At 39.5% G+C, this 25,612-nt stretch overlaps 1 long non-coding RNA gene across 1 annotated transcript in view; it reads right to left on the bottom strand.

Moving 5' to 3' along the window:
- Positions 1–724: 724 nt before the first annotated feature.
- Positions 725–25,612, bottom strand: part of LOC125116424 (uncharacterized) — a 35,235-nt gene continuing 10,347 nt past the window's right edge. The window contains exons 2-3 of the long non-coding RNA XR_007132320.1: positions 22,806–22,955; positions 725–1,004 (exon numbers count right to left, since the gene is read on the bottom strand). This is a non-coding gene — a long non-coding RNA (uncharacterized LOC125116424). The remainder of the gene's footprint in view (positions 1,005–22,805; positions 22,956–25,612) is intronic.

Genomic DNA, 25,612 nt, shown 5'->3' with positions numbered 1-25,612 from the left:
CTACTTGGGGGAGATTAGGAGGTGGTTTTACAGTTTGGGAGTAGAAAATAGGACCACAGGTAAGGATCAGTTTAGAGGCTCACTTGCATTGTTTTCAAAGCTGGTGTTCAATAGTCTGGTGGTCTTCTTTCCAAATGAAGAATACTTCATTAACATCTTCCATTTGTTGTGGGTTTTCAGTCTGCAGAAGAACTCAAAGATATTATTATCTATATTCTTTGAGGAGGGACCAGGACCCTGCCCCAAAGCTGCACTATTGTTTGTTGACTTCTCCAGGGGTCTCCACATCCCCTCCCTTCCCTGATTAGCAACTGTTTGAACCTGCCCTTTGGAACTCAGGGAAGGTCAAGGAGGCTGAATGAAGCCTATCTCCTAAAAAACAATGGGGAACCTAGGCTTTTGTGCCCAGGAGCCCTACTGGGCCCTGCTCAGTTTCAAGATTCGAAGTCTAATTGGTGAGGAGAAGATTCCCTGATGTTTCTGTCTCAAAGTAAAGATTTATTTACTTAAATATGTTTATTAGGTGCTCATCCAACCATTATCACAAAATAAAGACAACTTATTACATTACCAGCCTCCATATGTACTTAATTCTCTAAGGCAGTCAGCAGCCATCAACTAAGTAAGCAAGGACAAAGGTGGTCTTGGACAAACTATTACAGAACAATGTCACTTCGTTTTAGAACACATTTGCCTTTTCTGTTTAACAAACCACCACCAGATCTCAGTGAATTAACACACATTTATTTCTTCTTCTCAATCCATACTCCATGTGAATTAAAAACTCTGTTCCACATAGTTTACTGAAGGACTCAGGCAGATGAAGTTTCCACCAGCTTGTAGCCGTACCATCTGGAACACATGGCCAGAAGGAGGTGGTGGAAGAAAAAGGAGAAACTGGTGAATCCCATATATGTTACTTCTGCTCATATTTCATTAGCCAGAATTAATGTCATGGCTCCTTCCAACCACAAGGAACTTGAGAAGTACTGCGTCAATTGTGCCTGGAAAGGAAAGAGAGTTGGATATTGGAGGAATTTCTACCCCACACCTCAATGATCTGGAACTCTGAGTGATTTCCTTGAACAATATAAGGATAGAAACAGGCACTGAAAAGCAAAACTAAGGGCACACAAAAGACTTGAGTCATGGCTCGGAGATCTTAAGGCCAAGAGTCAGCAAGGAAGGAGACTTAGAGCTCTAAGCAAAGGAGGGAGCAAACATGAAAATCCTGAATGTCTTCAAGTGGCAAAGGCCAACTTGTCATGAATCTGTTTTAGTTTATTTTCTTTTGACACAAAGTAACATTTTCCTCAGGGCATCTCAAATGTGTCACTTTATATCTGACATCATCCCATTTGTATTAATTAAAGTACGGTCTTTGCATTATCAGGAACAGATAAATCTGAGGGACTTCACAGAAATGCAGATTCCTAGGACCTACCCAAAAGCTTATGGATTTAAATTCCTAAAGATGATAGGTCCAGGAATGTGCTTTTAAACAAGTATATACTAGGTAATTCTAACTCATTCAAAACTTTGGGAATCTCTGGAGTTCCTTGGTGACCTAGCAGTTAAAAAATCTGGGATTATCCCTGCTATGGGTCAGGCCACTGCTGTAGGGCAGGTTCAGTCCCTGGCCCAGGAAATTCTGCTTGCTGTGAGCAAAGTCAAAAATTAAAAATGAAAAAATGAAATAAACGTTGGGACTCTCTATTTTAGACTTCTGCCAGAATCCAGGACAACTCTGATATCTAGGTTGGGTTTGGACCCTGGGAGAATGCCAACACTTGTCCTAGACATCTGGTAATATCTGCCCTAGTACCAGAAGGCACTTGGTAAAGTTGAGACTATGCATTTAGGCTAAATGGGGACTTTTCTGGGTGATGAAAATTCAAGGGGTATGGAAACTAGGTTGGTTTTGAAATCCTGCTAAATTTGGTTTGGGAAAGACTTGTTCAACACAGAGCAGTTTCAGGGACAAAAGAATTTGTAGGTAGGTTTACCAACAGATTCAGGATGGTGGGAATGGTGAAGAATGCCGAGATTGTGTCATTGAGGTTTTGGTATGGGCAGGTGGAGCAGGTGAGGGATTTGGGATTTCCCATACTGCTCCTTAAAACAGGCTGTGCTGGGCAGGCAGGGGGCAGCAGATGAATCCTGAACCCTCTTTGCTGAGATTGGGGGGGGACAGGGTTGCCACATGCTATTGTAGTTATTACAAACTATGAGAAAAAATAAGATTATGAAAATAAAGAATGATGATAAAGGAATTCCTTTGTGGTGCAACAGGTTAAGGATCCAGCATTGTCACTGCAGTGGTCAGGGTCATTGCTGTGGTGCAAGTTGGACCTCTGACCCAGGTATTTCCATATGCCACAGGCACAGCCAAAAAATAATAATGATGATGATGATGATGTAGAATGTGTATGGAGGAATTTTCTCCAAAATGTTAAGCTCTTATCATTAAAAAATTGTTGTACTGAGAAGAATTCATTTTGCCGGAGTAAAGGTATTTATTATCTGCAGAATGCATAAGCTCTCTGTGAGGTCTTCAAACCTATGATCAGGGAGTGAGCTATCTTTGGAAGTAGAACATCATGGCCTATATGACACGGAGGCTAGGGTCTAGGAGTGGGTAAGAAGTTCAGACCATGATGTAAGAAGCAGAGAGAAGGTACTGAGCACAGAGGCTCTTGGTAAATAAAATGAAAGAATGGTGTACCAAATGCCAACAAACAATGTTACTCTTCAAGGTAATCAATATTAGCAGCTGCTAATAGGCACTCCCCCTCCCAACATCTCAGTGGCTTAACAATAAAAAAATTCTTTATTTTTTTTTCAGTTTGATTGACGTATCATTGACCAATAAAATTATAAGCTAGTTAAAGTGTACATCATGGTGATTTGATATACATACACATCTTTTTTTGGTTTTTACGTCATGCCTGGGGCATGCAGAAATTCCTGGACCAGGGATCAAACCCATGCCACAGCAGCAACCCAAACTACTGCAGTGACAACACCAGATCCTTAACTCACTGCCCCACAAGAGAACTCCTCATGTACATACACATTATGAAAGGATTCCCACAATCTAGTTAAAATTTTTCTTTCTTTCTTACATCCCTACCCAGTATAGATTGGGCAACGCTCCTTAGATGCTGTCCTCCAGACAGAGACTCAGAAACTTAGGATACTTCTGTAGTATGGCTCTATTTCCTTGTACCTCCATGGACTCCTCTGCTCGGCTGTCACTCAGCCATTAAGTAAAGAGAGAGAGGAGTTCCCGTCGTGGAGCAGTGGTTAACGAATCCGACTAGGAACCATGAGGTTGCGGGTTTGGTCCCTGCCCTTGCTCAGTGGGTTAAGGATCTGGCGTTGCCGTGAGCTGTGGTGTAGGTTGCAGATGCGGCTCGGGTCCCGCGTTGCTGTGGCTCTGGCGTAGGCCGGTGGCTACAGCTCCGATTCAACCCCTAGCCTGGGAACCTCCATATGCCGCGGGAGTGGCCCAAGAAATAGCAACAACAACAACAACAAAAGACAAAAAAAAATAAAATAAAAAAATAAAAATAAAATAAATAAATAAATAAATAAATAAAGTAAAGAGAGAGAGCAAAGAGTTACCTAAGATGTTTTAAAGAAAAGTCTGGGGAGTTCCCATTGTGGCTCAATTGTAACAAACCCCACTAGTATCCATGAGGGTACGGGTTTGAATCCTGACCTCCATCAGTGGGTTAAAGGATCCCACGTTTCTGTGAGTTGTGGTGTAGATTGCAGATGAGGTTCAGATCCAGTGTTGCTATGGCTGCAGTATAGGTCAGCAGCTTCAGCTCTGATTTGCCCCCTAGCCTGGGAACTTCCATGTGCTGCAGATAGAGCCCTAAAAAGACAAAAACAAAACAAAACAAAACAAAAGGTAAGTCTGGAAGTACTGTATGTTACTTCCTTTCACACTCCATTGGCCAGAACCTACTCAAATAACGCCAACCTAACTTCAAGCAAAACTGGAAGATGAGTCTTTTTATTTATCCAGGAAGAGGAAATGAAGTCAGTGAACATCTAGCCAATTTCTGCCACTCAATGACTACTAAGCATAATCTGCCTCATCTTAATTAAAATCATATAACACCCTAAAGTTTTTAAAGCATGCTTTACAGTGTATCTCCTAAAATATTTTATTTAAAACTGCAGTAAATATCTGAATGTCATTATCAGAACAGCTAAGATTCTCAGGAAAAATTTTAGAAATGCAGGGCTCTCTAAGAGTATGTATAAAAAATAAGTATTCAAGGTTCAGGTTGACTGAGTTTTGCAGTTCAATCCTGGAATTTGGAGGGTAGCTAAGTCCTCATTCTTGTGATTGCCTTGCAAGCCCATTTTTAAAAAAGGTACATGATGGAGAACATATGAAGAATGTTTGGGGTGTAAATTGTAAATCTTATTTATGAACTTATAACATTTATAATCTCAGATCCTTTCTAATACTGTATCTCTCCGCACACTTATGGCAGATCCAGTAGAAAATTCATTAACAGCTTGTTTTGAACATTTCTGAGGTATCCCCTCCACATACCTACACATCATCATTGTGCTTTTTCTTCACATTCTTGTTTTTCAGCCCGAGAGTCATAGTCTGCATTTCGTTTAGATATCAGCATTTCCTCTAAATATTCTAGAGCAAGAAATTTCAACCCACGATTCACCATGAATTTTTGTGAGTTGTGAAAGCTTCAAAACTTTCTGGTAAACCCATTTTGCTTTTAACTCTCTCCCTCCCACTTTCTCCTCCCTCCTCTGGACTATGAAATAGCTCTGTTTTGTAATTACCCAGCATGTACTTTTCTCCTTATTTAAAAAAGACTTCTAATAGTCAAGACAGCATTTTAAAGACCACACTAAGAAAGGCTATCTAAATATGAAACAGGGAGTTCCCGTCGTGGCGCAGTGGTTAACGAATCCGACTAGGAACCATGAGGTTGCGGGTTCGGTCCCTGCCCTTGCTCAGTGGGTTAACGATCCGGCATTGCCGTGAGCTGTGGTGTAGGTCGCAGACGCGGCTCGGATCCGCGTTGCTGTGGCTCTGGCGTAGGCCGGTGGCTATAGCTCCGATTCAACCCCTGGCCTGGGAACCTCCATATGCCGCGGGAGCGGCCCAAGAAATAGCAACAACAACAACAACAACAAAAAAGACAAAAATAAGTAAATAAATAAATAAATAAATATGAAACAGATGAGTAAGTATATCTTGGGCAAAATAACTTGCAGATATGAAAAAGAAAATAGAGAATGCATACGTTTGTGGCTGAGAAAGCATGTCTGTCCAAATCTATGGAAGAGGATTGGTATGGAGAAAAGAGAGCTGTACAGAAGGGTATTGCATAGGCAACTGAGAATTCTGGGATGACCCTCAGCCTCTTTGCCTGACAAACCATCTTTGACTAGATGCCTGGAGTTGGAAACAATTAATGCCAGGTGGGTAAAAGAGAGAGTCGATTCCATTTACTCTATCACCCTCATTTATTTGGGGAATGAGGCAAGATAGACGAAAAAAAATATATGTATCAGCATCAAATGATCATCATTTTTCATTTGTTTGCAAAGCCATTTGTGGATATTCTCATTGAGAACATCTCAAAATCTAAGAGCCGCCTTTATATAAAATTAATGTAAACTATAGATTAGAACCACCATAGAAAGCATTAATATTGCCATTTTTCAAATCACAAGCAGAAGGAGCCACTGTGAAAAGAAATAAGAATGGTTATAGAGGACCCCCAACAATAAAACCTTATATTAAAGTGAAAAATAGTTCTACTGCTTTGAGTCAATAGTATTGTTACTAATAAAGCTTTGGTCAATAACAGCCTTTCATATAAAGCTTCTTTTTTTTTCCTCTGTAAGCTGTAAAGGTTTTTCATTTTACATTTGTCATCTAATCCATTGTATTAATAGTTTTTAAAAGCAGATTTTTGGTAAGTTCCCCTTTGGTGCAGTGGGTTAAGGATCCTGTGTGACTGCAGCTGTGGCACAGGTTCAATCCCTGATCTGGGAACTTTCACATACCACCGATGTGGCCAAATAAAGAAAAAATAAAAGCAGATTTTTCTCCTAGAATTAAGATTTTTTTTAAGCATCATCTTTATGCAGTGATGGAGCCCTCCTAGTCTGGAAGCGCTGTCGATAAGTCATAATGTGGACCTTGATCTCTGACCACTTTTGGAGAGTGACCAAATCAAGACAAAAAAAATCTAATCTTACCAAAGACCACAAAGGAATTTCTTGGCAAAGTCAGATGAGAAAACAGAGTTCATGAACTCCAACGGCTGACGTTTTTAACCACTGGCTTTCCTCATTTTGGGAGCTTTTTTGTTTTTGTTGGTGGTGGTGGTGGTGGGCTGTTTTTGTTTTTGTTTTAGGGCCCATCCGAAGCTTATGGAGGTTCCCAGGTTAGGGGTCTAATCGGAGCTACAGCTGCCGGCCTACGCCACAGCCACAGCAACGTGGGATCTGAGCCACGTCTGCAAACTACACCACAGCTCACAGCAACACTGGATCCTTAACCCATTGAGCGAGGCCAGGAATTGAACCCACAACCTCATGGTTCCTAGTTGGATTCGTTTCTGCTGTCCCATGACGGGAACTCCTTGGGAACCCTTTTTGGATTTAAAAAAAAAAAATGTAGAAAATTCTGAACTTTTGCTTGAGTTTTCTATGACCCATTTAATAAATTGGTAGAAAGAGCTCTGTACTAGGAGTGAGAAACTTAAGACTTTGAAAAAAACTGTATATAATGGGACATTTTAGTGAATCCTTTGCCCCATCACTCAGTTTCAAGAATCTTAAATTCATAACCTATCTTATTTCAACTACATCCCACTGAATTCCTTCCCCCCATATAATTTTGAAGAAAATCCCAGATATCATACCATTTCATCCATAAATATTTCAGTATGTATCTCTAAAAGATGGGTCTTAAAAAAGAAACATAACCACAATACCATTGTAATACCTAATATATTTGATAGTAATTATTTAATACCATCAAATATGCATTGTTCAACATTCCAACTGTCTCATAGATATAATAATTTTTAGTAGCTCGTTGGAATCAAGATCCATATAAAGTTCACTGATTATGATTAACTACATATTTCTTTTGTTGTTGTTGTTGTTGTTGTTTTGTTTTGTTGCTATTTCTTGGGCCGTTCCCACGGCATATGGAGGTTCCCAGGCTAGGGGTCTAATTGGAGCTGCAGCCACCGGCCTACGCCAGAGCCACAGCAACGCAAGATCCGAGCCGCGTCTGTGACCTACACCACAGCTCACAGCAACGACGGATCCTTAACCCACTGAGCAAGGGCAGGGACCGAACCCGCAACCTCATGGTTCCTAGTCGGATTCGTTAACCACTGCGCCACGACGGGAACTCCCTTAGGTCTTTTAAATTTTTTTCTGGGGTTTCTCTCTCTCTTTTTTAGTTCGTAATTTATTGTTGAAGAAACCACGTCATTTGCCCTGTAGACATAGATTAAATTTTGCTGATTGTTATCCTATGGTATTGTTTAACATGTTCTTCAATTCTCTTATAAAGTGGTAGTTGAATCTAACAGGTATGAACCAATTCAGATTATGTTGCCTTTGGCAAGAGTATTCGATGAATAGGATGTATTTCCATCAGGAGGCATTAATATCTGTTTATCTCTTGTTTTATCATGTTAGTAGAGGTTTGGTGATCAATGTGTAGATTCATTAATTCATTAAGAATTGCAAAAAAAAAAAAAAAAAGGAGTTCCCTCGTGGCACAGTGGAAACGAATCCGACTAAGAACCATGAGGTTTCGGGTTCAATCCCTGGCCTCGCTCAGTGGGTTAAGGATCCGGCATTGCTGTGAGCCATGGTGTAGGTCACAGAGGTGGCTCGGATCTGGCATTGCTATAGCTGTGGTGTAAGCCGGTGGTCACAGCTCTGATTAGACCCCTAGCCTGGGAGCTTCCACATACTGTGGGTACAGCCCTAAAAAAGACAAAAAAAAAAAAGAATTGCATAATGATGGTGCTATAATTCTATTAGTCCTTCATTTATAAGACAGAAAAATAATTCTCATTTATTAGATAGCTCCCCAGAAGTACAGTTCATAAAGCAAAGCCAGGATGAATGCTTGATTCTTTTTTTTTACTATGGGTTTTCAAAATAATGAATTGGTTTACTAGTATCCTAATGATAACTAACTAGTTTTTACATTTTGGTATCATTGTAATTTTGTAGAAGTTCACTATCCAGTAGAGGAAACAGATGTACATAGACAATTAAAATACACATGATTTTGTATTATAGGAAAAGTAAGTAAATGCTCCTATGGGCATCCAGAAGTGAAAGATTCTAACTCTGCCTTATAGGTTACAACAAAGGTCTCAGAAAGGAGAAAGTGCTTGAATTGCTTGCTGAGGGATGATGTTCACCAGGCAGAGAAAATCAAGAATTTCTCTTTAAAAAAAAAAAAAAAATCAAGAATTTCTCTTTAAAAAAAAAAAAGTTCTCTCTTTCTGCACCCCCCCCCACCAGAGCCTGCTCTCGTACTTTCTTCACACCTATCTTCTCTCTCCTCTATCTTACTAAACAATTTATTTGCCTCACTAAAAAAATAAAAAATAAAAGAATTTTTTCTCCCATGACTAATAGAAACTTAGCAGAGGCCACCTCTGCAGATAGTTCCAAGGATTTTATCTGGTACAACTGATAGAGTGGTAGGAAACAGACGAAGTTCACTAAAGGGGTAAGAGGATAGGATTCATGTGATGGAATGGAAACTGTAGGGATGGGAGGAGGAATTCAATTTGTATATGTTGAGTTTGTGATGCCTCCGGGATAGCCAGATGGAAACTCTGGTAGACACCTGGAACTATGATCTCGAATTCAGAAAAACCTTGCCTTTTGGATAGGTAGGTTTAAGATTCACCAGCATATAACACTGAAATCCTGCAAGTGGGATGAGGTCCTGGAAGGAGGGTAGAATAAGATGAGAAGGGCACTAAGTTGAATCTACCACCATATTTCAGGGGTCTGAAGAAGAGAAATCTGTAAGGGATGCCAAGAAGGAACAGGGAAGTATGAAATATCATGGAAACCAAAGGAGAAGAGAGATTCTGAATCCAGAGTGAGGCCCAGGAAGATAACAGCTGAAAAGTAATCACAAGGATTTTTCAATTAGGTAGCCCTTAGGGCTCTCATCAAAGGCTGTTTCAGTGGATAGGTGAGGATAGGAGCTACCTTCCAGTGGAGGCAGAGTGAATGAGAGGTGAGGAAATAGAGCCAAGCTTTAAAAAGCTTGGTAGGGTCTGGCAGAATGAAAACTCATTGTTATAAATTGTGTCTCATATGTAACATAAAAACAACCAACCGATAAACATTAATTGTGAGCTTATTGTGTGTATGCTGTTATGCCAATGTACTACTAAGAATAAAAAAAGATAATCATGACATAGTCCTTGCTGTAAAGGACACAATTGCTAAGGAGAAAGTATGCAATTTTTTTTTTTTTTTTTTTTTGGTTTTTAGGGCCGCACTCATGGCATGTGGAGGTTCCCAGGCTAGGGGTCAAATCAGAACTGTAGCTGCTGGCCTATGCCACAGCCACACAGGATCCGAGCCACATCTGCAACCTACACCACAGCTCATGGTAACGCCAGATCCTTAACCCATTGAGCAAGGCCAGGGATCGAACCTACGTCCTCATGGATGCTAGTCAGATTCGTTAACTGCTGAGCCACGATGGGAACTCCGAAAGTATGCATATTTCTAAATGCATATTTAAAAAGGAGGTTGGGGTTAACAGATGCAAACTATTGCTTTTGGAATGGATTAGCAATGAGATCCTGCTGTGTAGCACTGAGAACTATGTCTAAGTCACTTATGATGGAGCATGATAATGGGAGAAAAAAGAATGCATACATTTATGTGTAACTGGGACACCATGCTGTACAGTAGAAAAAAAAATCATATTGGGGAAATAACAATTAAAATTAAAAAAATAAAATAGTAAAAAGAAAGCTCTTTAGAAACCCTAAGAAATAAGATTAAATAAGGCATTTAAAGAATATGTTGGCTTTGATTATCCCATTAAAATTGTACAAAGAATCCACATGTGTGATTCTAAAAAACAAGAATATATGCTGTTAAAAAAGAAATCAAAAATAAATCTGATACATGAAACAAAAACAGTTCTGTGACTCAGTATAGTTAGATTTCTTTTGAATAGGAATTCAGCACAAGATTTTTGCATCTATTCATTAAAAGATCAGGTTCAGTGCCTCTGAATACAGAAAGGATAATCGTATTATCTCACCTGCCACAAGCAGGCTAATACGTGTATATGGATTCAGTACAGTGTCTGTGAAGTATTATAATGAGCAAATTCCTCATTAGAGGTTCAACAAAGTCAGCAGTGGCTGTCATCATTACAGCTTCAATGAAGAAGCCCCCTCCTCAGCCTTCCCCTTCCACTGATCTTTGATGAAGACTTTCTGCATTTTACAAAAGTACCCTCATAGTTCTAGAAGTGGTTTTTAACCATCCTGCTTTTGATCAGCTTTCTAATCAGTGCTTACTTTATTTTTTTATTTTTATAATGATTTTTATTTTTTCCATTATAGCTGATTTACAGTGTTCTGTCAATTTTCCACTGCACAGCAAGGTGACCCAGTCACACTTACATGTATATATTCTTTTTTCTCACATTATCATGCTCCATCACAAGTGACCAGACATAGTTCCCATGCTATACAGCAGGATCCCATTGCTTATCCATTCAGAGCTTACTTTAGATTCAAGTGGAGAATAAAACTGACCGTGAAAAAGACCACTCGGTTACATGAAAGATCCCTCTCTGCAGCATCCTGACTACTGAAGGAGCCTTCTTGAGTGCTGCCTCTCATGGGAGCACGTTGAAATCCAGGAACCAGGTCTCAATACAGGCAAATAAAAAATGAAATGATGAGCAGCACAGAGCCAAAAAAGCTCTCAACATAAGAGGAGTCATAATTAGATGGCACCACCTCCTTCTCTAAGGAGACAATGTTTCAACTTACATTTAATTCTATTATCCATGGTAGGGTTACAAATAAGAGGTCAAGGATGACAAATCAGCAGAAAGACTTATGTAACGCTGAAAACGCCTGTCTTTTCCTTTCCTTCCTGAGACTCAGTCCTGGTCTTGAATTGCATAGGTTGGATATAATGGACACTGTTTCATGCTTGAATGCAGTGCCTCCCACTGAGAGGGTTCTCCATGTGTTCCAGCAGGTGGTTCACTCTTGGAGGAAGATTAGGAGAGCCTTTTCTTTGTTTCTCATTGCTCAGGGAAATGAGACCTCACTGGATGCTTCCGAGATTGGCATCTACCAGTGGGCCCAGGGCTAGTGGCTCTGCAGTCTGACCAGAGAGTGGGCCAACTTGGGCAGCAAGGTGGGCCCTAAATAAGCCTTTCAAATATATTGGTGCAAAGAAGTGCAGATTCATCTGTGCATTATATAATAACCTTCTTTCCTCTAGTGCCTGAGACCAGATGGCTACATCAATAAATAAATTACAACCAAGTCTGTTCCAATGTTATGACTGTAGAATTTAAGATAATTCCTTTAATCAGCCATCCAAAGAGTTGAGTCTCCTTTGTGTCCTGACCTAGAAGTAGTTATCTTTCACCATGACTTTCAGAGTCCTCCGGTGATAAGAGATTTTCAGTATCAGTGAATATAAATTTAAGTTTTATTACTGAATTTTCTAGGGGAGAAGTTAATAAAAAACCTCTGAGTCTTATTTATTTCACGGTGGAAATAAAATGCTGACATTTAAGAATTGTTGAAGAATTTGAGAGAAAAATCTAAAGTTATATCATGGTTTTAGTTTTAAAATAGAGATTTCAAAATAAGCCAGCTTATTAGAATTCAAAAGGGAACTTCAAAACTCAAATCCCCAACCTACAACTTTTTTTTTTCCAGACAGCCAGATGCTCACCTTCCCTTCACATTAAAAAATACCAAGGACTTAGGGAACTGTTCTACTTCTCTAATTATTAAGAATTCAAAGATGAATGTAGCCATAAAACAAACTAATGGCTGACTTAAGACTGCTGATGGAAAAAAAAAAATTCTCAGAGCCCAAATGATCCTGTTAGAATAAGGAATATTATTTTTTGAATTAACAATTAATGGTTTGTTAAATCCTGTATTACTGAATGAGTTGGCTGTTGAGAAAGCAGTTGAGCAATGATCAGAAACCATAGTACAGTAAACAATCATCTATTCAAGATCAACAGTTGTAAACTCCAGCTATACATTAAAATCATTGACAGAGGGGCATGTAAAAAATTATGACACCCTGGGCCCACCTCAGAGATTATGATATAACTGGTCTATGGGGGCTCTAAAATCATATTTTTTCAAAATTACTCCCACCCCTCCCTCCCTATCTAGGTATTTCTAATGTGCAATCGAGTTAAAAACTTTTCTAGACTAGTTGTCTGTCTTTTTAGGATACTGAACTGTTATTTATAATTGATATAAGCATTAAAGAATAGCAGGGACAGTTGTAAAATATTTCTTTTATGATGATTTGTTCTAAATCACTATTCTCTTAAAGGTTTAGAAAATTGCAATTACTAAGCAAACAAAAATAGCATCTACACAGTGTTTATAACAAGTGTGAAATATATGTATAGGTATGGATGAGAAATAGATGAGCCGCAAGATATTCTTTTTATTTTTCATTGAATTTGTAAGTTCCTTGGAATGAAATCATAGAATTTTCTATCCAGATAACTTTATTAAGGATCAAAGTTAGGTGACTTTCTAAGGTTCATCTCATTTATAATAGGGGCTGGTTAGATTGGAATCCTAATATTCTTTCAGCTATTTCCTTGACTTTGTAGAAAGTAAATATTACTTTTGGGGAATAATAAAAGAAACCACAACAAATTATCTGAAACTTAACTAAACATTACAGGTAGTTTATAGAATGGTTGTCAGGACTATGGACTCTGGAATCAAAAAAAAAAAGAAAGAACAAAAAAAACCCACACAATCTAAGCCTAACTTTAACATTTACCACCTGAGAAAGCTAACCCTTTCTGAACCTCAACTTTTACATCAGGAAAACAAGGACATTATAATAAAGGCCAATTCCTTTCCTGCTTATGTGGCATTAGTTGTTTTCCAACCCTAGGATCTAAGGAAAGGAGAGTGAACCCAGACCTTTCTGTTAAATGTGTTAATAATTAAGTCAGAGTTCCCATTGTGGCTCAGAGGGTTAAGAACCTGACTAGTATTCATGAGGATGCAGGTTCATTCCCTGGCCTTGCTCATTGGTTTAAGGATCTGGCGTTGCCATGAGCTGAGTGTAGGTCATGAACATGGCTTGGATCTGACATTGCTGAAGCCGTGGTGTAGGCTGGCAGCTGCGGCTGTGATTTGACCCCTAGCCTGAGAATTTCCATATGCTGCAGATGTGGCCAAAAACAAAAAACAAATAAAAAACCAATAAAGTCAAACCATACACATATCTGGTAAGGAGTTAGGATTCAAAATATATAAGAAACTGGGGAGTTCCCGTCGTGGTGCAGTGGTTAACGAATCCGACTAGGAACCATGAGGTTGCGGGTTCGGTCCCTGCCCTTGCTCAGTGGGTTAAGGATCCGGCGTTGCCGTGAGCTGTGGTGTAGGTTGCAGATGCGGCTCGGATCCTGCGTTGCTGTGGCTCTGGCGTAGGCCGGTGGCTATAGCTCCGATTCGACCCCTAGCCTGGGAACCTCCATATGCCACGGAAGCCGCCCAAAGAAATAGCAAAAAAAAAAAAAAAAGAAAAAAAGAAACTGGAGTTTTCTGTTGTGGCACAGCGGAAATGAATCTGACTGGGAACCATGAGGTTGTAGGTTCAATCCCTGACCTCACTCAGTGGGTTAAGGATCCGGCATTGCTGTGAGCTGTGGTATAGGTTGCAGATGCAGCTTGGTTCCCACATTGCTGTGGCTGTGGTGTAAGCCTGCAGCTGTAGCTCCGATTAGACCCCTAGCCTGGGAACATCCATATGCTGCAAATGCAGCCCTGAAAAGACAAAAAAAAAAAGAGAGAGACAAAATATATAAGAAACTTATAAAACTCAATGGCCAAAAATATATATATATGATTTAAAAATGGTCAGAGGACCTGAATATATATTTTTTCAAATAAGACAATCAAATGGTCAACAGGTACATGGAAAGGTGCTCAATATCACTAATAATCAGGGAAATGCAAATCAAAACCATAACGAAATATCACCTCACACCTATCAGAATGGCTACTATCGAAAAGACAAGAGGAAAAAAAAAGATAAGATAAAAACAAATTCTGAGGAGAATGTGGAGAAAAGGGTACCCTGGTATTTGGTTGGTGGGAATGTACATTGGTGCAGCCACTATGGAAAAATATAGCATGGAGGTTCCTCAAAATATGAAAAATAGAACTACCATATGATGCAACAATCTCTCTTCTGAGTATAAATCTAAATAAGAGGAAATCATTATCTCAAAGAGGTATCTATGTTCCTATGTTCAGTAGCCAAGACATGTAAACAACCTTTGTGATGGATGAATGGATAAGGAAAATGTGGTCTACATAGACAATGGAATATTATTCCGTCATAAAAAAGGCAGTCTTGTCATTTGTAACAACATTGGTGGACCTTGAGGACACTATGCAAACTGAAATAAGTCAGGGAAAAGCAAATACTGCATGATTTCACTTATACATGGATTCTAAAAACATCAAACTCAGAAACAGTAGTATGGTGGCTGCCAGGAGCTGGTGGTTCCCAGGGGTGGGGGAAATAGGGAGGTGTTGATCAGAGAGTACAAACTTTCAGTAATAAAATGAATACTTTTGGGGATCTAATGTACAGAAAGATGACTATAGTTAACAATATGTATCATATATTTGAAAGCTGCTTTGAGAGTGGAGGTTTAATGTTCTCCCCATAAAAACAAAATGTTAAATATGTGAGAGAAAGGATATGTTAAATAACCTTATTGTGGTAAACATTTCCCTACATGTATGTGTTTCAACTCATCACATTGTACACTTTATTTTTTTAAAACCTAAATATTTGCTATCAAACCCTTTTATTTTATTTTATTTTTTTATTTTTTGTCTTTTTAGGGCCACACTGTGTCATATGGAGGTTCCCAGGCTAGGGGTCGAATTGGAGCTGTAGCTGCTGGCCTACACCACAGCTAGCAACGCCAGATCTGAGGTGCATCTGCAGCCTACACCACAACACCAGATTCTTAACCCATTGAGCGGAGGCCAGGGATCAAACATGCATCCACATGGACACTAGACACTAGTTTCCACTGAGCCATGATGGGAACTCCCACATCGTACACTTTAAAACTTATACAATGTTTTATGTCAACTATATCTCAGTAAAACTGGAAGAAAAACAAACAGTAAAGTTCTTTACAATGGCCCATTCTCTACATTTCATTTTTCACATACATTTCAACAGCTGGCATGCTATAGAAGATTAAATAAGATAATATATGTGAATCATATAGAGTAATACCTAGCATATGGTGTGCACATAAGAATATCAACAACTATTATTTATTTCTTAGGGTTGCTCAATGAAGCAGATGGAAATTTTTTTGTTTAGGGGGAATGTAAATTGCGTTTGCATCCTAAATAGTTTATATCGTGTGGAACATTCTTCCATGGAGTGCAAACCACTTTGCCTGAATAATTAGTAACATTATAAGTCAATCAGGCAGTCAGCATATATCAGGCAGTCAGAAAAATTGTCAAGGAAGAGGACATCTTTATCCTCAAAAAAACCTATAACTTAGTGAAGGGGAAGGGAAAGAATATGAGTCCTCTAAGCCAAGTGAAGTACCAGGCTGATCAACTCATTGAGCTTATATTTGATGTTAGTCTCCTCCATGCTACCCACTCTATTTCTCAGACACGCACTAGGCAGCATTTAGAGAATTCGGAGAAATAGTGTCTGCAGGTTTGTTTGACACCTGGGTTCCATTTATACTGTGTTTCTGGGGAAGGGGAATTAATTTAACCAAGAAAAGAAATAATGTGATGCCCTTACCCATCAAATAAGCGATTTTCTGCCAAATAAGTGTGCTCATGGGCCAAGGGTGAGCATTACAATCAGGAAACCAGCAAAGGACAAGATGACACCAGGCTTTTGTTATGGGCTTTATGTTTGATGAATAGCACTGCCAGAGATTTTAAAGGGAAAAAAAAAATGTGCTAAAATGATGTCATCTGCTTACAGGGAAGAAAAAAAAAAAAAAAACACACTACAAGATACCTGGAGTAATATCAAGGTTACAGATGACAAAATAGATATTGCAGCCCTAAAAGGAAAGAAAATTCATCATCTTTTTCTTTCCTTAATTACATTACTTTTGTGATCCAAGTTTGAAGATATTCTATTTCATGTCTATGAACATTTTCTGCAAATGGTTATAACTGCCTATAACCTCACGAGGCAAATGAAACTTTCAAATAAAAAAGTGACAACTATATTCATTAATCACTTAACAGATATTGATTGAAAGCCTACTGTGAGCTGCTCTGTGCTATGAAGAGTAATACAGGGTCTCTTGCCCTCACAGACATCCCAGTCCTATGAAGGGAAGTTCCCGCTGTGGTGCAGTGGGTTATGAATCTGACTGCAGTGACTTAGGTCACTGCAGAGGCAATGGTTGATCCTGGCTGTCTGCATTGGGTTAAAGGATCTGACATTGCTGCAGCTCAGATTCAATCCCTGGCCCAAAAAGTCCATATGTTGTGGGTGCAGCCATTAAAAATAAATAAATAAAAATTTTAAATTTGCAACCAATCCAGTGAAGGGAAACAAGTAAAAAACCTAATAAAACTGAGATTATTTAATGAAGTACAATGAAGAAAGTAAACATAAACTATGAGAGAGAATAAGAAGAAACTTGCTCTAGATAGGGAAATCAGGAAGTACCCTTTGAAAATATGACAGCTGCACTAAAACCTAAGTGAGAAGGAGCAAGTCTCAGTGAAAACCAGGGAAAGAGTTATTTATGCAGAGAGGACTACACACACAAAGGTCCTGATGCAGAAAAAGTCTCTAATAACTGACAGATGGGTAGATGACTAGCATGAAGCAGCAAGGGAGACAATGGCATGAGGCTTGAGGAAAGGTAGAAGTACATCATTTTTAGAGCCTTGGCCACAGTAAGGCATTTGAATTTTTTCCTAATGGCATTAGGGGTATTTAAGCAGAAGATGACATATTCTGATGTATGTTTAATATATGTGTGTGTGTGTGTACCTGATTTCATCTTTTACTAAGAAAAATCCAGTTTCTTACAATAATAGGAAATAGAGAGTTATCAACATTGCTGTGAGTCAAATGTAAATAAGTTTCCTCGCTCAGTTTAATCTTTATTTGTGAAATCCCAATGTCTGGCAGATGCTGCACTATCAAAGGAGAATAGAGATGTAGCCCAGGCGTTGTCACCAGAACAATCTAGGAAAAAGACATGTGGACATAGAACTTTACTGGACTGGCCTGGAAATATATGTCTAGACTGAAGTGACATCGTGAAAACTTGGTGCCATATTGGAAAGACATTTCCTGGCTCCAAGCCTCATAAAGTCACTTATTCTTCCAGGATCTTTCATTATTGGCATGAAAAGATATAGAGTCACAGAAAAGCATATTGTCTCAGGGTTAGAAAGAAACCTAGAACAGTGTTTTTCAAACAAAGATCACCCTAAGGTCTTGTTAAAATGTAGGGGGGTTTTTTGGGGGGGTGGTTGCTGCAGTCATGGCATTCAGAAATTCCCGGACCAGGGATCACACCCACACCACAGCAGTGATAACTCTGGATCCTTAACTTTAACCTACTAAACCACCAGAGAACTCCTAAAATGTAGATTTTGATTAAAGTAGAGCACAAAAATTTGCATTTCTAACAAGCCCCAAGTGGACTTTTACATTTTGAGAAAAAAATCAAGTTTTTGTGTTCAGCAACTCTTTGTTCCATCCCCTCCACCATCCAAACCTGAGTCCTCCAGTTTAAGCTCCATGAGGATGCTTGTTTCCCTGTGGATCTCCATTGTATCAAATAGATATTGAGCATATAGCTGGTGCTCAATGTATTTTTGATGACTAGGTCAATGAATGGGTGAGTGGGTGAATGAACCGCTAAAAAATATTTATCAGCCTCTAATGGGAATCTCCACATCTCAGTGTTATCAATCAAGGAAGTATTTGGGGAACAGTTTTGACCACTGGAAATTCCTCATCTATACTGAAGTAAAGGACCCTGTTTTGAAAAGACGCATATATTAAACATATAATTTTAATTTAAACATATGCATGTACATTCATTTACCAATCTTCTGAGTAGATGCAAAGTTGGGAACATGGATCCTTTGATGATTTTTGTCAGTTTATGTTGTCTGTCAGCATAGACCACACCTATAACAGCATGTTAAGCACAAGTGAGGAAAGCACTCACGGTGTTTTCAGATGGTCCTACTTATATCATGAATGCTAACCAAAGTATAAAAATAATACCAAGCTCCTAAAAATCAGGTCAACATAAAGTACATGGTTGTCAGTTTTCCTTTCATCTAAGACGACATTTCAAGATTTACCAGTTTATTGAATGCTCAGACACTTCTTGGATTTCCATTTTGAGACTCAAGTTTCTTTCATTATATTCTCTAATAAATTAATCTGTCCTAAGATGTCTCTTTTCCTTGAATTTTTTGGTTCATATTTCCCTTTTATAATTCTTCAAAATGAGTTCATCTACCCCAGTGCTCAACTTAAAACTTGAAGACTAAAAAGATACTCTGAGTATGTATTTGTTAAAATATAGTGATATATTTTATTTCACAGGTAGCACCTATCCCAAAATACTCATCTTCACATGAAGAGTTTAACCATGGTTTATGTTTTCACAGTACAGTGCACTTTCACATTCATTAGCTTGCTTAGGTCTCAAAGCAACTGTGGGAGGTCGGTGGTTTCGGTTCCATTTCGAAAAGACAAAACGAAACTCAGAGGTGGTCAGTGTATCAGAATATATATAGGCCACCCAGTGGGAAAGTAGCAGAGGTAGGGCTGGAAGGAACCTAATCTTTTGAGTCTTTAGGCCTTCTTTTAAATCTCCCACTTGTATCAATCAAGGCCAAAGAGCAATAAAAACAGGGCTTTGTCCCTTCCACCCCACAGCATTCTGATGCCCAAATATTTTGATGAGTTCAAATAATGTTATTATTTATTTGTGTAAAGATGCTCTTCCTCCCTCCAAAAGTGTGTTAAAGAGCTCCAGGACAAAAGTGAAATAAAATTGCTTGAGAAGTCTTTTTTTTTGGGGGGGGGAGGAGTTCCCGTTATGGCTCAAGGGGTTAAGAACCCAACATAGTGTCTGTGAGGATGCAGGTTCAATGCCTGGCCTCACTTATTGGGTTAAGGCTCTGGCATTGCCACAAGCTGCAGCGTAGCTCCCAGATGTAGCTCAGGTCCAGTATGGTTGTAGCTTGATGTAGGCCAGCAGCTGCAGCTCTGATTGGACCCCTGGCCCAAAAACTTCCATATGCCACCAGTGAGGCCCTAAAAAGGAAAAAAAAAAAAAAACTGTTTTAGAATTTTATAATATATCTGGAAGCAGTTTTAGATAATATCCACAGTGTTTTGAAACTAGGATGGAAAATCTCTGAAAGTTGATTTAGCTTTGGGGATTGGCATCACTAGAACATGGCATTGTTACTGGTTTATGGAAAGCAATGATCTCTTCAATTTTTTTATCAGAATATACATTAAATGTAAAAACCTATTTAAAAAGTAAACTATAGTACACATTTTTAACCTAGGTCAGTGGATAAATACAGACCACAGCAGAAAAAAAAAGTCTTTTCAACAGCCCTGAATCATACTCTGATTTGGATCAGACTTTGGTAACAAGTTTAATGACCTTTCTTAACACTCAAGGTAGGAAATACAAAATTCATAAGGAAAAATGTAAGAGCAGTCCTGTGACTCATTTGTATAAATTTGGTATACATTTATTCTACCCAAGGGAAGTTTCATTATTAATATAGTCAAAAGAGCTGATCCTAGCTTCAGACCTTTTCTATTTATAAAGAACACACCTTATATTTTTAGTTATAAGAAAACTAGTATCTCTAATTGTGTACAATCCCTGCAGAGACAATTCAACCATTATCTTTTCTGAAGTCTAAATCAAGAGTGACGTAAGAATGGCCTGAGAAATTCATATTTCACTAGAAAATTTTAGATTCCTCTCTCAGTTACTATACATGCCATTTTATCTGTAATGTGGACAGACCTGTTGAGCTTTTCATGACTCATATGACGTTCTTATTGGTCAAGATGACCTTCTGGCCCTTGATCCCCCAGAACAATAAGCATAAACTCATACACCCTTAAATCCTTTTTCAAAAAGAACACACCATACCTGTTTGACTAACGATCTACATCTACTATCGTTTTCATGTGGTTTCTTTATTTTTCATACATATTCAGAGCTTGTCTTTCTTATTTACTTATAATGTTACTGATTGATTCCTACCTCCATCTACAACTGTCATTCCACCAGTGGTTTCTGTGCCCTGGGAATTAAGGTTTGGCTTGGTTAAAAAGTTGATGCCCTGTGAAATATATCCATACGTATCTTCTCACCAAACATCATTAACTGTAGGGCAACGAAAAAAACTAAGATAAATATTGTAATATGTAAACTATAGTTAAATCTACTTCAGTTTTCTGAGGTCACAAGTTTTCCTTACAGTGATTTCAACTGAACAGAATGAGTCCACATGCCCATTTCCAATCCTAAATGAGAGTACGAGACAAAAGATGATGTGCTAATACAATGTGATGTACTATACTCCAATAAAATTTTTAAAAAATATGGTGCAGATATTGGTGGTACTTTGTCTAAAACTGGGAAGGAGGTGAGCTCTCTGATAGTCACACCTCAGCTGCTCAGTGACATGGTGCTGTCTTCTGGCTTCCTGGGATACAACACTGCTTGTTGAATGGAAAATGGAAAGGAAAGAACTCCAGTAGTGAAAATGAGGACCCCATTTAGAAGATTGTTGCTTCATTCAAGTAGAGACAACTTTGTTTAGGGTTGTTTTGGTGATGGTGGTGATAATGGTGTTAGGAATGGGCAAGTAGACGAATGAGATAGGTTTTGGAGGAGAATTAATAAAATGCATGGATGAATTAGATTGAGGGATTGAGGAAAAGGAGGATTCAAGGACGTTCTTTAGGTTAGTTGCCTGAGCCACTGGGTAAATGGTGGTAGTAGGTAACATTTATTAAGATGAGAAGAACAGGATTTGAGTATTGGATGGTGGAAATTAAGAGTTCTGTTTTAGATATGACATATTTAAGATATCTTTAGCCATCCAACTGAAGATCAGAGATGAAATTTGGGTGTGGAGAGTCAGATATTTTGAGCATGTAGCCTTCTCAAAACCCACCTAAAGTCTTTGACATAAGAGGTGCTCATGGTATGATGGCTCTGGCAGAGTTGGAGAGAAGCATTTCTCAACACGTGAGTGCTTGAAGTAGAAGCACCACAGTTGATTTTTCCCATTGCTGACTAAGCCTACTTGCCTTTAAATCAAATAACCACGTTAACATTTAGATGGGAATTCCAAGGGTGGATCAGCTCCATTTCAGAGGGTGGAGGAGGCAACCAGATGGATCACTCAGCTCCATCTGAATGAGGATCTGAGTGTAAACGACCTTGGAGGATTTGGATTTTCCATATTGAATCTCTCTCAGCTCTGCTGGCATTTCTCTTCCTCTGGAGATAGGTAAGGAGAGCTATTAGACCTCTCATTACATGTGTTTGATTCATTATAATTTAAATGGAAGGGAGTGCCCGTTGTGGCACAGCAAAAACAAATCCGACTAGGAACCACGAGACTGTGGGTTCAAACACTGGCTTTGCTCAGTGGGTTAAGGATCCAGCATTGCTGTGAGCTGTGGTATAGGTCGCAGATGTGGCTAGGATCTGATGTTGCTATGGCTATGGCATAGGCTGGCAGCTGTAGCTCCGACTTGACCCCTAGCCTGGGAACCTTCACATGCCGTAGGTGTGGCCCTAAAAAGCAAAATAATAATAATAATAATAACTTAGGAGTTCCCGTCGTGGCGCAGTGGTTAACGAATCCGACTAGGAACCATGAGGTTGCGGGTTCGGTCCCTGCCCTTGCTCAGTGGGTTAACGATCCGGCGTTGCCGTAAGCTGTGGTGTGGGTTGCGGATGCGGCTCGGATCTTGCGTTGCTGTGGCTCTGGTGTAGGGCCGGTGGCTATAGCTCCGATTCGACCCCTAGCCTGGGAACCTCCATGTGCCGCGGGAGCGGCCCAAAGAAATAGCAAAAAGACAAAAAAAAAATAATAATAATAATAATTTAAATGACAGGAATTCACACATCAGCCAACTACTGCTCCCAAGACTGTCCCCTCTGATCCTCACTTCCTTGTATTTATGTCTTTGGGCAGTCTCCTCCCACAGTGGGTCAGGGCTGAGGGCTGCTCTGTGTTATGAATAGGTGAAGAAGAGTGACTTCTAAAGCTAGATCATAAATGGTACTGAAGCTTCCCCTTGTTCTCTTGGGTTGCTCAGTCTGGGGGAAGCCAATTGCTACACTCATAGAACACTTAAGCAGCACTACAGAGTTCACGTGGAAAGGAACTGAGGTCTTCCATCAGTAGAGAGCACCGCCTTACCAGCCATGTGAATGACCCCTTGGAAATGGATCCTCCATGATGCGTCAAGTCTTCACAAGGCTTCAGCTGACATCTCGCTACAACCTCCTGAGAGAACCCTCCAAGCCAGAACCACCTATCCAAACTGTTAGAATTCCTGACCTAGAGAAGCTGTGAAAGATAATACACAATTACTGTTATGAAGTTTATATTTAAGTTTTGGGGTGATTTGTTATGCAGCAATAGATAACATTCATTTTGTCCTTTAAAAAGATAGCATTGTTATTGTTATAAACAAACTTATGACTAGAATTTTCTATCTCGTGATATTAAAAATGTGGAAAATAAGAGTCCCCATTGTGGCTCAGTGGGTTAAGAACCCAACATGGTGTCCATGAGGATGCAGGTTCGATCCCTGGCCTCAGTGGGGTTAAGGATCCAGTGTTGCCATGGCTGTGGTGTAGGCCTATGGCTAAAGCTCCAATTCAGCCTCTAACCTGGGAACTTCCATTTGCCACAGGTGTAATCATTAAAAAAAAAAAAATGTGGAAAATAAATTCACCTGTAACTTTTCTAGAGGAGAAAATTCCAAGTTCCATGCTAAGAACTGGTACAGCAGAAGTTGTGATTATAAAGAAGCCAAATAACCTAAATTTGTTCAATTGTGGTGTTTTAGGAACTCAGCCTGCCTGACAATAGAAAGCACAAAAATATTTGGATCTTTTGTTTTTATGTCACAAACAGTTCCAAAGTTCAGAGGAAGGAACTTTGATGTTTCCTTTACACCAAAGCAAACTAAGCTGTGCTATTTTATTTATCTGAGAATAGGAAGTTATGTGATTTTGAATTCTGAATATCGGTCAGAATTATTCACAACAAATACTTCCTAGACTATACCTTCTAATCAAAACCTGCCACCAAATAAGTGCTTTTGTTTTGTTTTCATTTTTGTTTTTCTAGAAACCTGCCCATCTTTAACAGGAATATGAACTAATAGAATTTATTAAGTCATAGACTCATTTTCTGTGCAAACATCCCCCAAACTTAAAATGTTACATTCTGCTCTACTAGCCTGCATCTGCTCTACTAGCCTGCATCTGCTCTTAACAGCTAGAAGTCCCTTCTTACCCACAACGTAATATCTAAAGGGCTAAACACTGACACTTTGGTACCATTTTAGTCAGTTTCAAGTTTATTTTGCATCCATTATCTTATTTGAATCTTAAAACCACTCTGTAGGTGGGCAACTCATTCCATTTAACAGATAAGAAGACTGAGGCCCAGAGATGTTATTCACCAGCCTCATTTCCTTGAACAATTTACCAAGCTACTTTACCTCTCTGAGAAAGGAGTGGGTTGGGCTGCTTGCTGAAGTCTCTCCCAGTCCTAAAATTTCTTTATTCCAAGCAACTTTAGCGTGATCCAGTCAGTATGTGAGACACAGAAAGCACAGACTTGAAGTTAGATGATCTGGATCTTTGTTCTACCATTTGCTGGCCTTGAATACTTGGAGGAATCATTTAAACTTCCCGAGTCTTAGTGGCCTTGTCCACAGAAGAGGGTTAACAAGATATACCTGATAGAATTATTTTGCAGGCCAAATGAAATAAAATATGTTGCTCATAGGCTCTGGGAACTTGATCTAGTTACTCTCTCTGTGCCCCAGGTTCTCATGCATAAAATATGGAGTAGAGGCAGGAAGTAAGTTCAGTTTTGGTTAACTACAGTGGGTGCAGTGATGTGTCCCAAGCCCCCCTCCAGCACTCACTGCCCAGCTGCCTGGGGCTTGTCAGCTAACTGTTTTCATCTTAGTCCCTCTAGAAAATTGCTTACAGCTGAAAGCAGCTGCCCTAGCCAAGGTCATGTCCTCTTCCTAGGAAGCAGCTCCGATCCAATGACCATCATTTCAGAGCTCTAAAGCACAAGCCCTCTTGCCTCAATATGGGAAAAATATGAAAGGCTATCCCAACTCCAAAGCTCCTCATGAGATTGGCAGAGCCCACTGTTCTAGCAGCGCAGCTCAACCTCTCTATCTGCTCAGTCTTGTTTCCTTCAATCCTTTGCAGATGCTGTTCCTAAGAGCACTCACCCCCAGAAATTTCTTGCATGCAGTCTTAGAGTCTGTTTTTTGGGAACCCAACCATCCTGTTGTAATATGACAGTAGTGAGATAACAGATAAGAAAGTGTTTTGAGAACTGTAAAGTTATCAAGAACATTGGATACCATTTACTGTAGCATAGTGAGGTTTATCTAGAAGATCCTGAACTGATGTATTGTTTTAATTCCTCCCCTAAATTGGGTTCCTCTGCAGCCATTCGGCCATTATGGTCCCAGGGAAGAGAAAGGGCAAAGGTCACTTTGCACAGAAGTAGGATATGATGTAAGAGCAGCACCTTCCAGCGGAGAAGGCAAATTTAGGGAAAGTTGCAGTTTAGGGAGGGACAGGAGAGATGAGGAAAAGGAACTTGGAGTGTGTGTGGTTCCCATACTTTAACTCTGTTGAGGTGGAGTCTGTGTGGGGTGGTGATAGAAACATACAGATAGATTCAGGTGAACCGTGGGGCTAGTGGTTGCCTCCTCTGGGAATAGGCAGAGGGAAGCTGTGAGATAGGAGAAACTCCATTAGCTTTGTGTGGTTTAGAAGCAGTGGCCTGGCATCTGCAGAAAGAGCCCCATCCTTAGTGCCCTGCACGTGGCTGGTGGAAAACAGGTAATGCAGAACCTCAGGCATGCCTTTCTCTTGCTCCATCCAAGGGAGGCCAAGACCCTGAAGATAGGGACAGGCTGGCAGAAGCCCTGAGCTGCAAAGAGGAGGAAAGAACTCTAT

This window comes from Phacochoerus africanus, chromosome 15 (genome assembly GCF_016906955.1).
Source record: "Phacochoerus africanus isolate WHEZ1 chromosome 15, ROS_Pafr_v1, whole genome shotgun sequence".
NCBI classification, from domain to species: Eukaryota; Metazoa; Chordata; class Mammalia; order Artiodactyla; family Suidae; genus Phacochoerus; species Phacochoerus africanus.
This window is presented reverse-complemented; position numbering and strand designations above follow the sequence as displayed.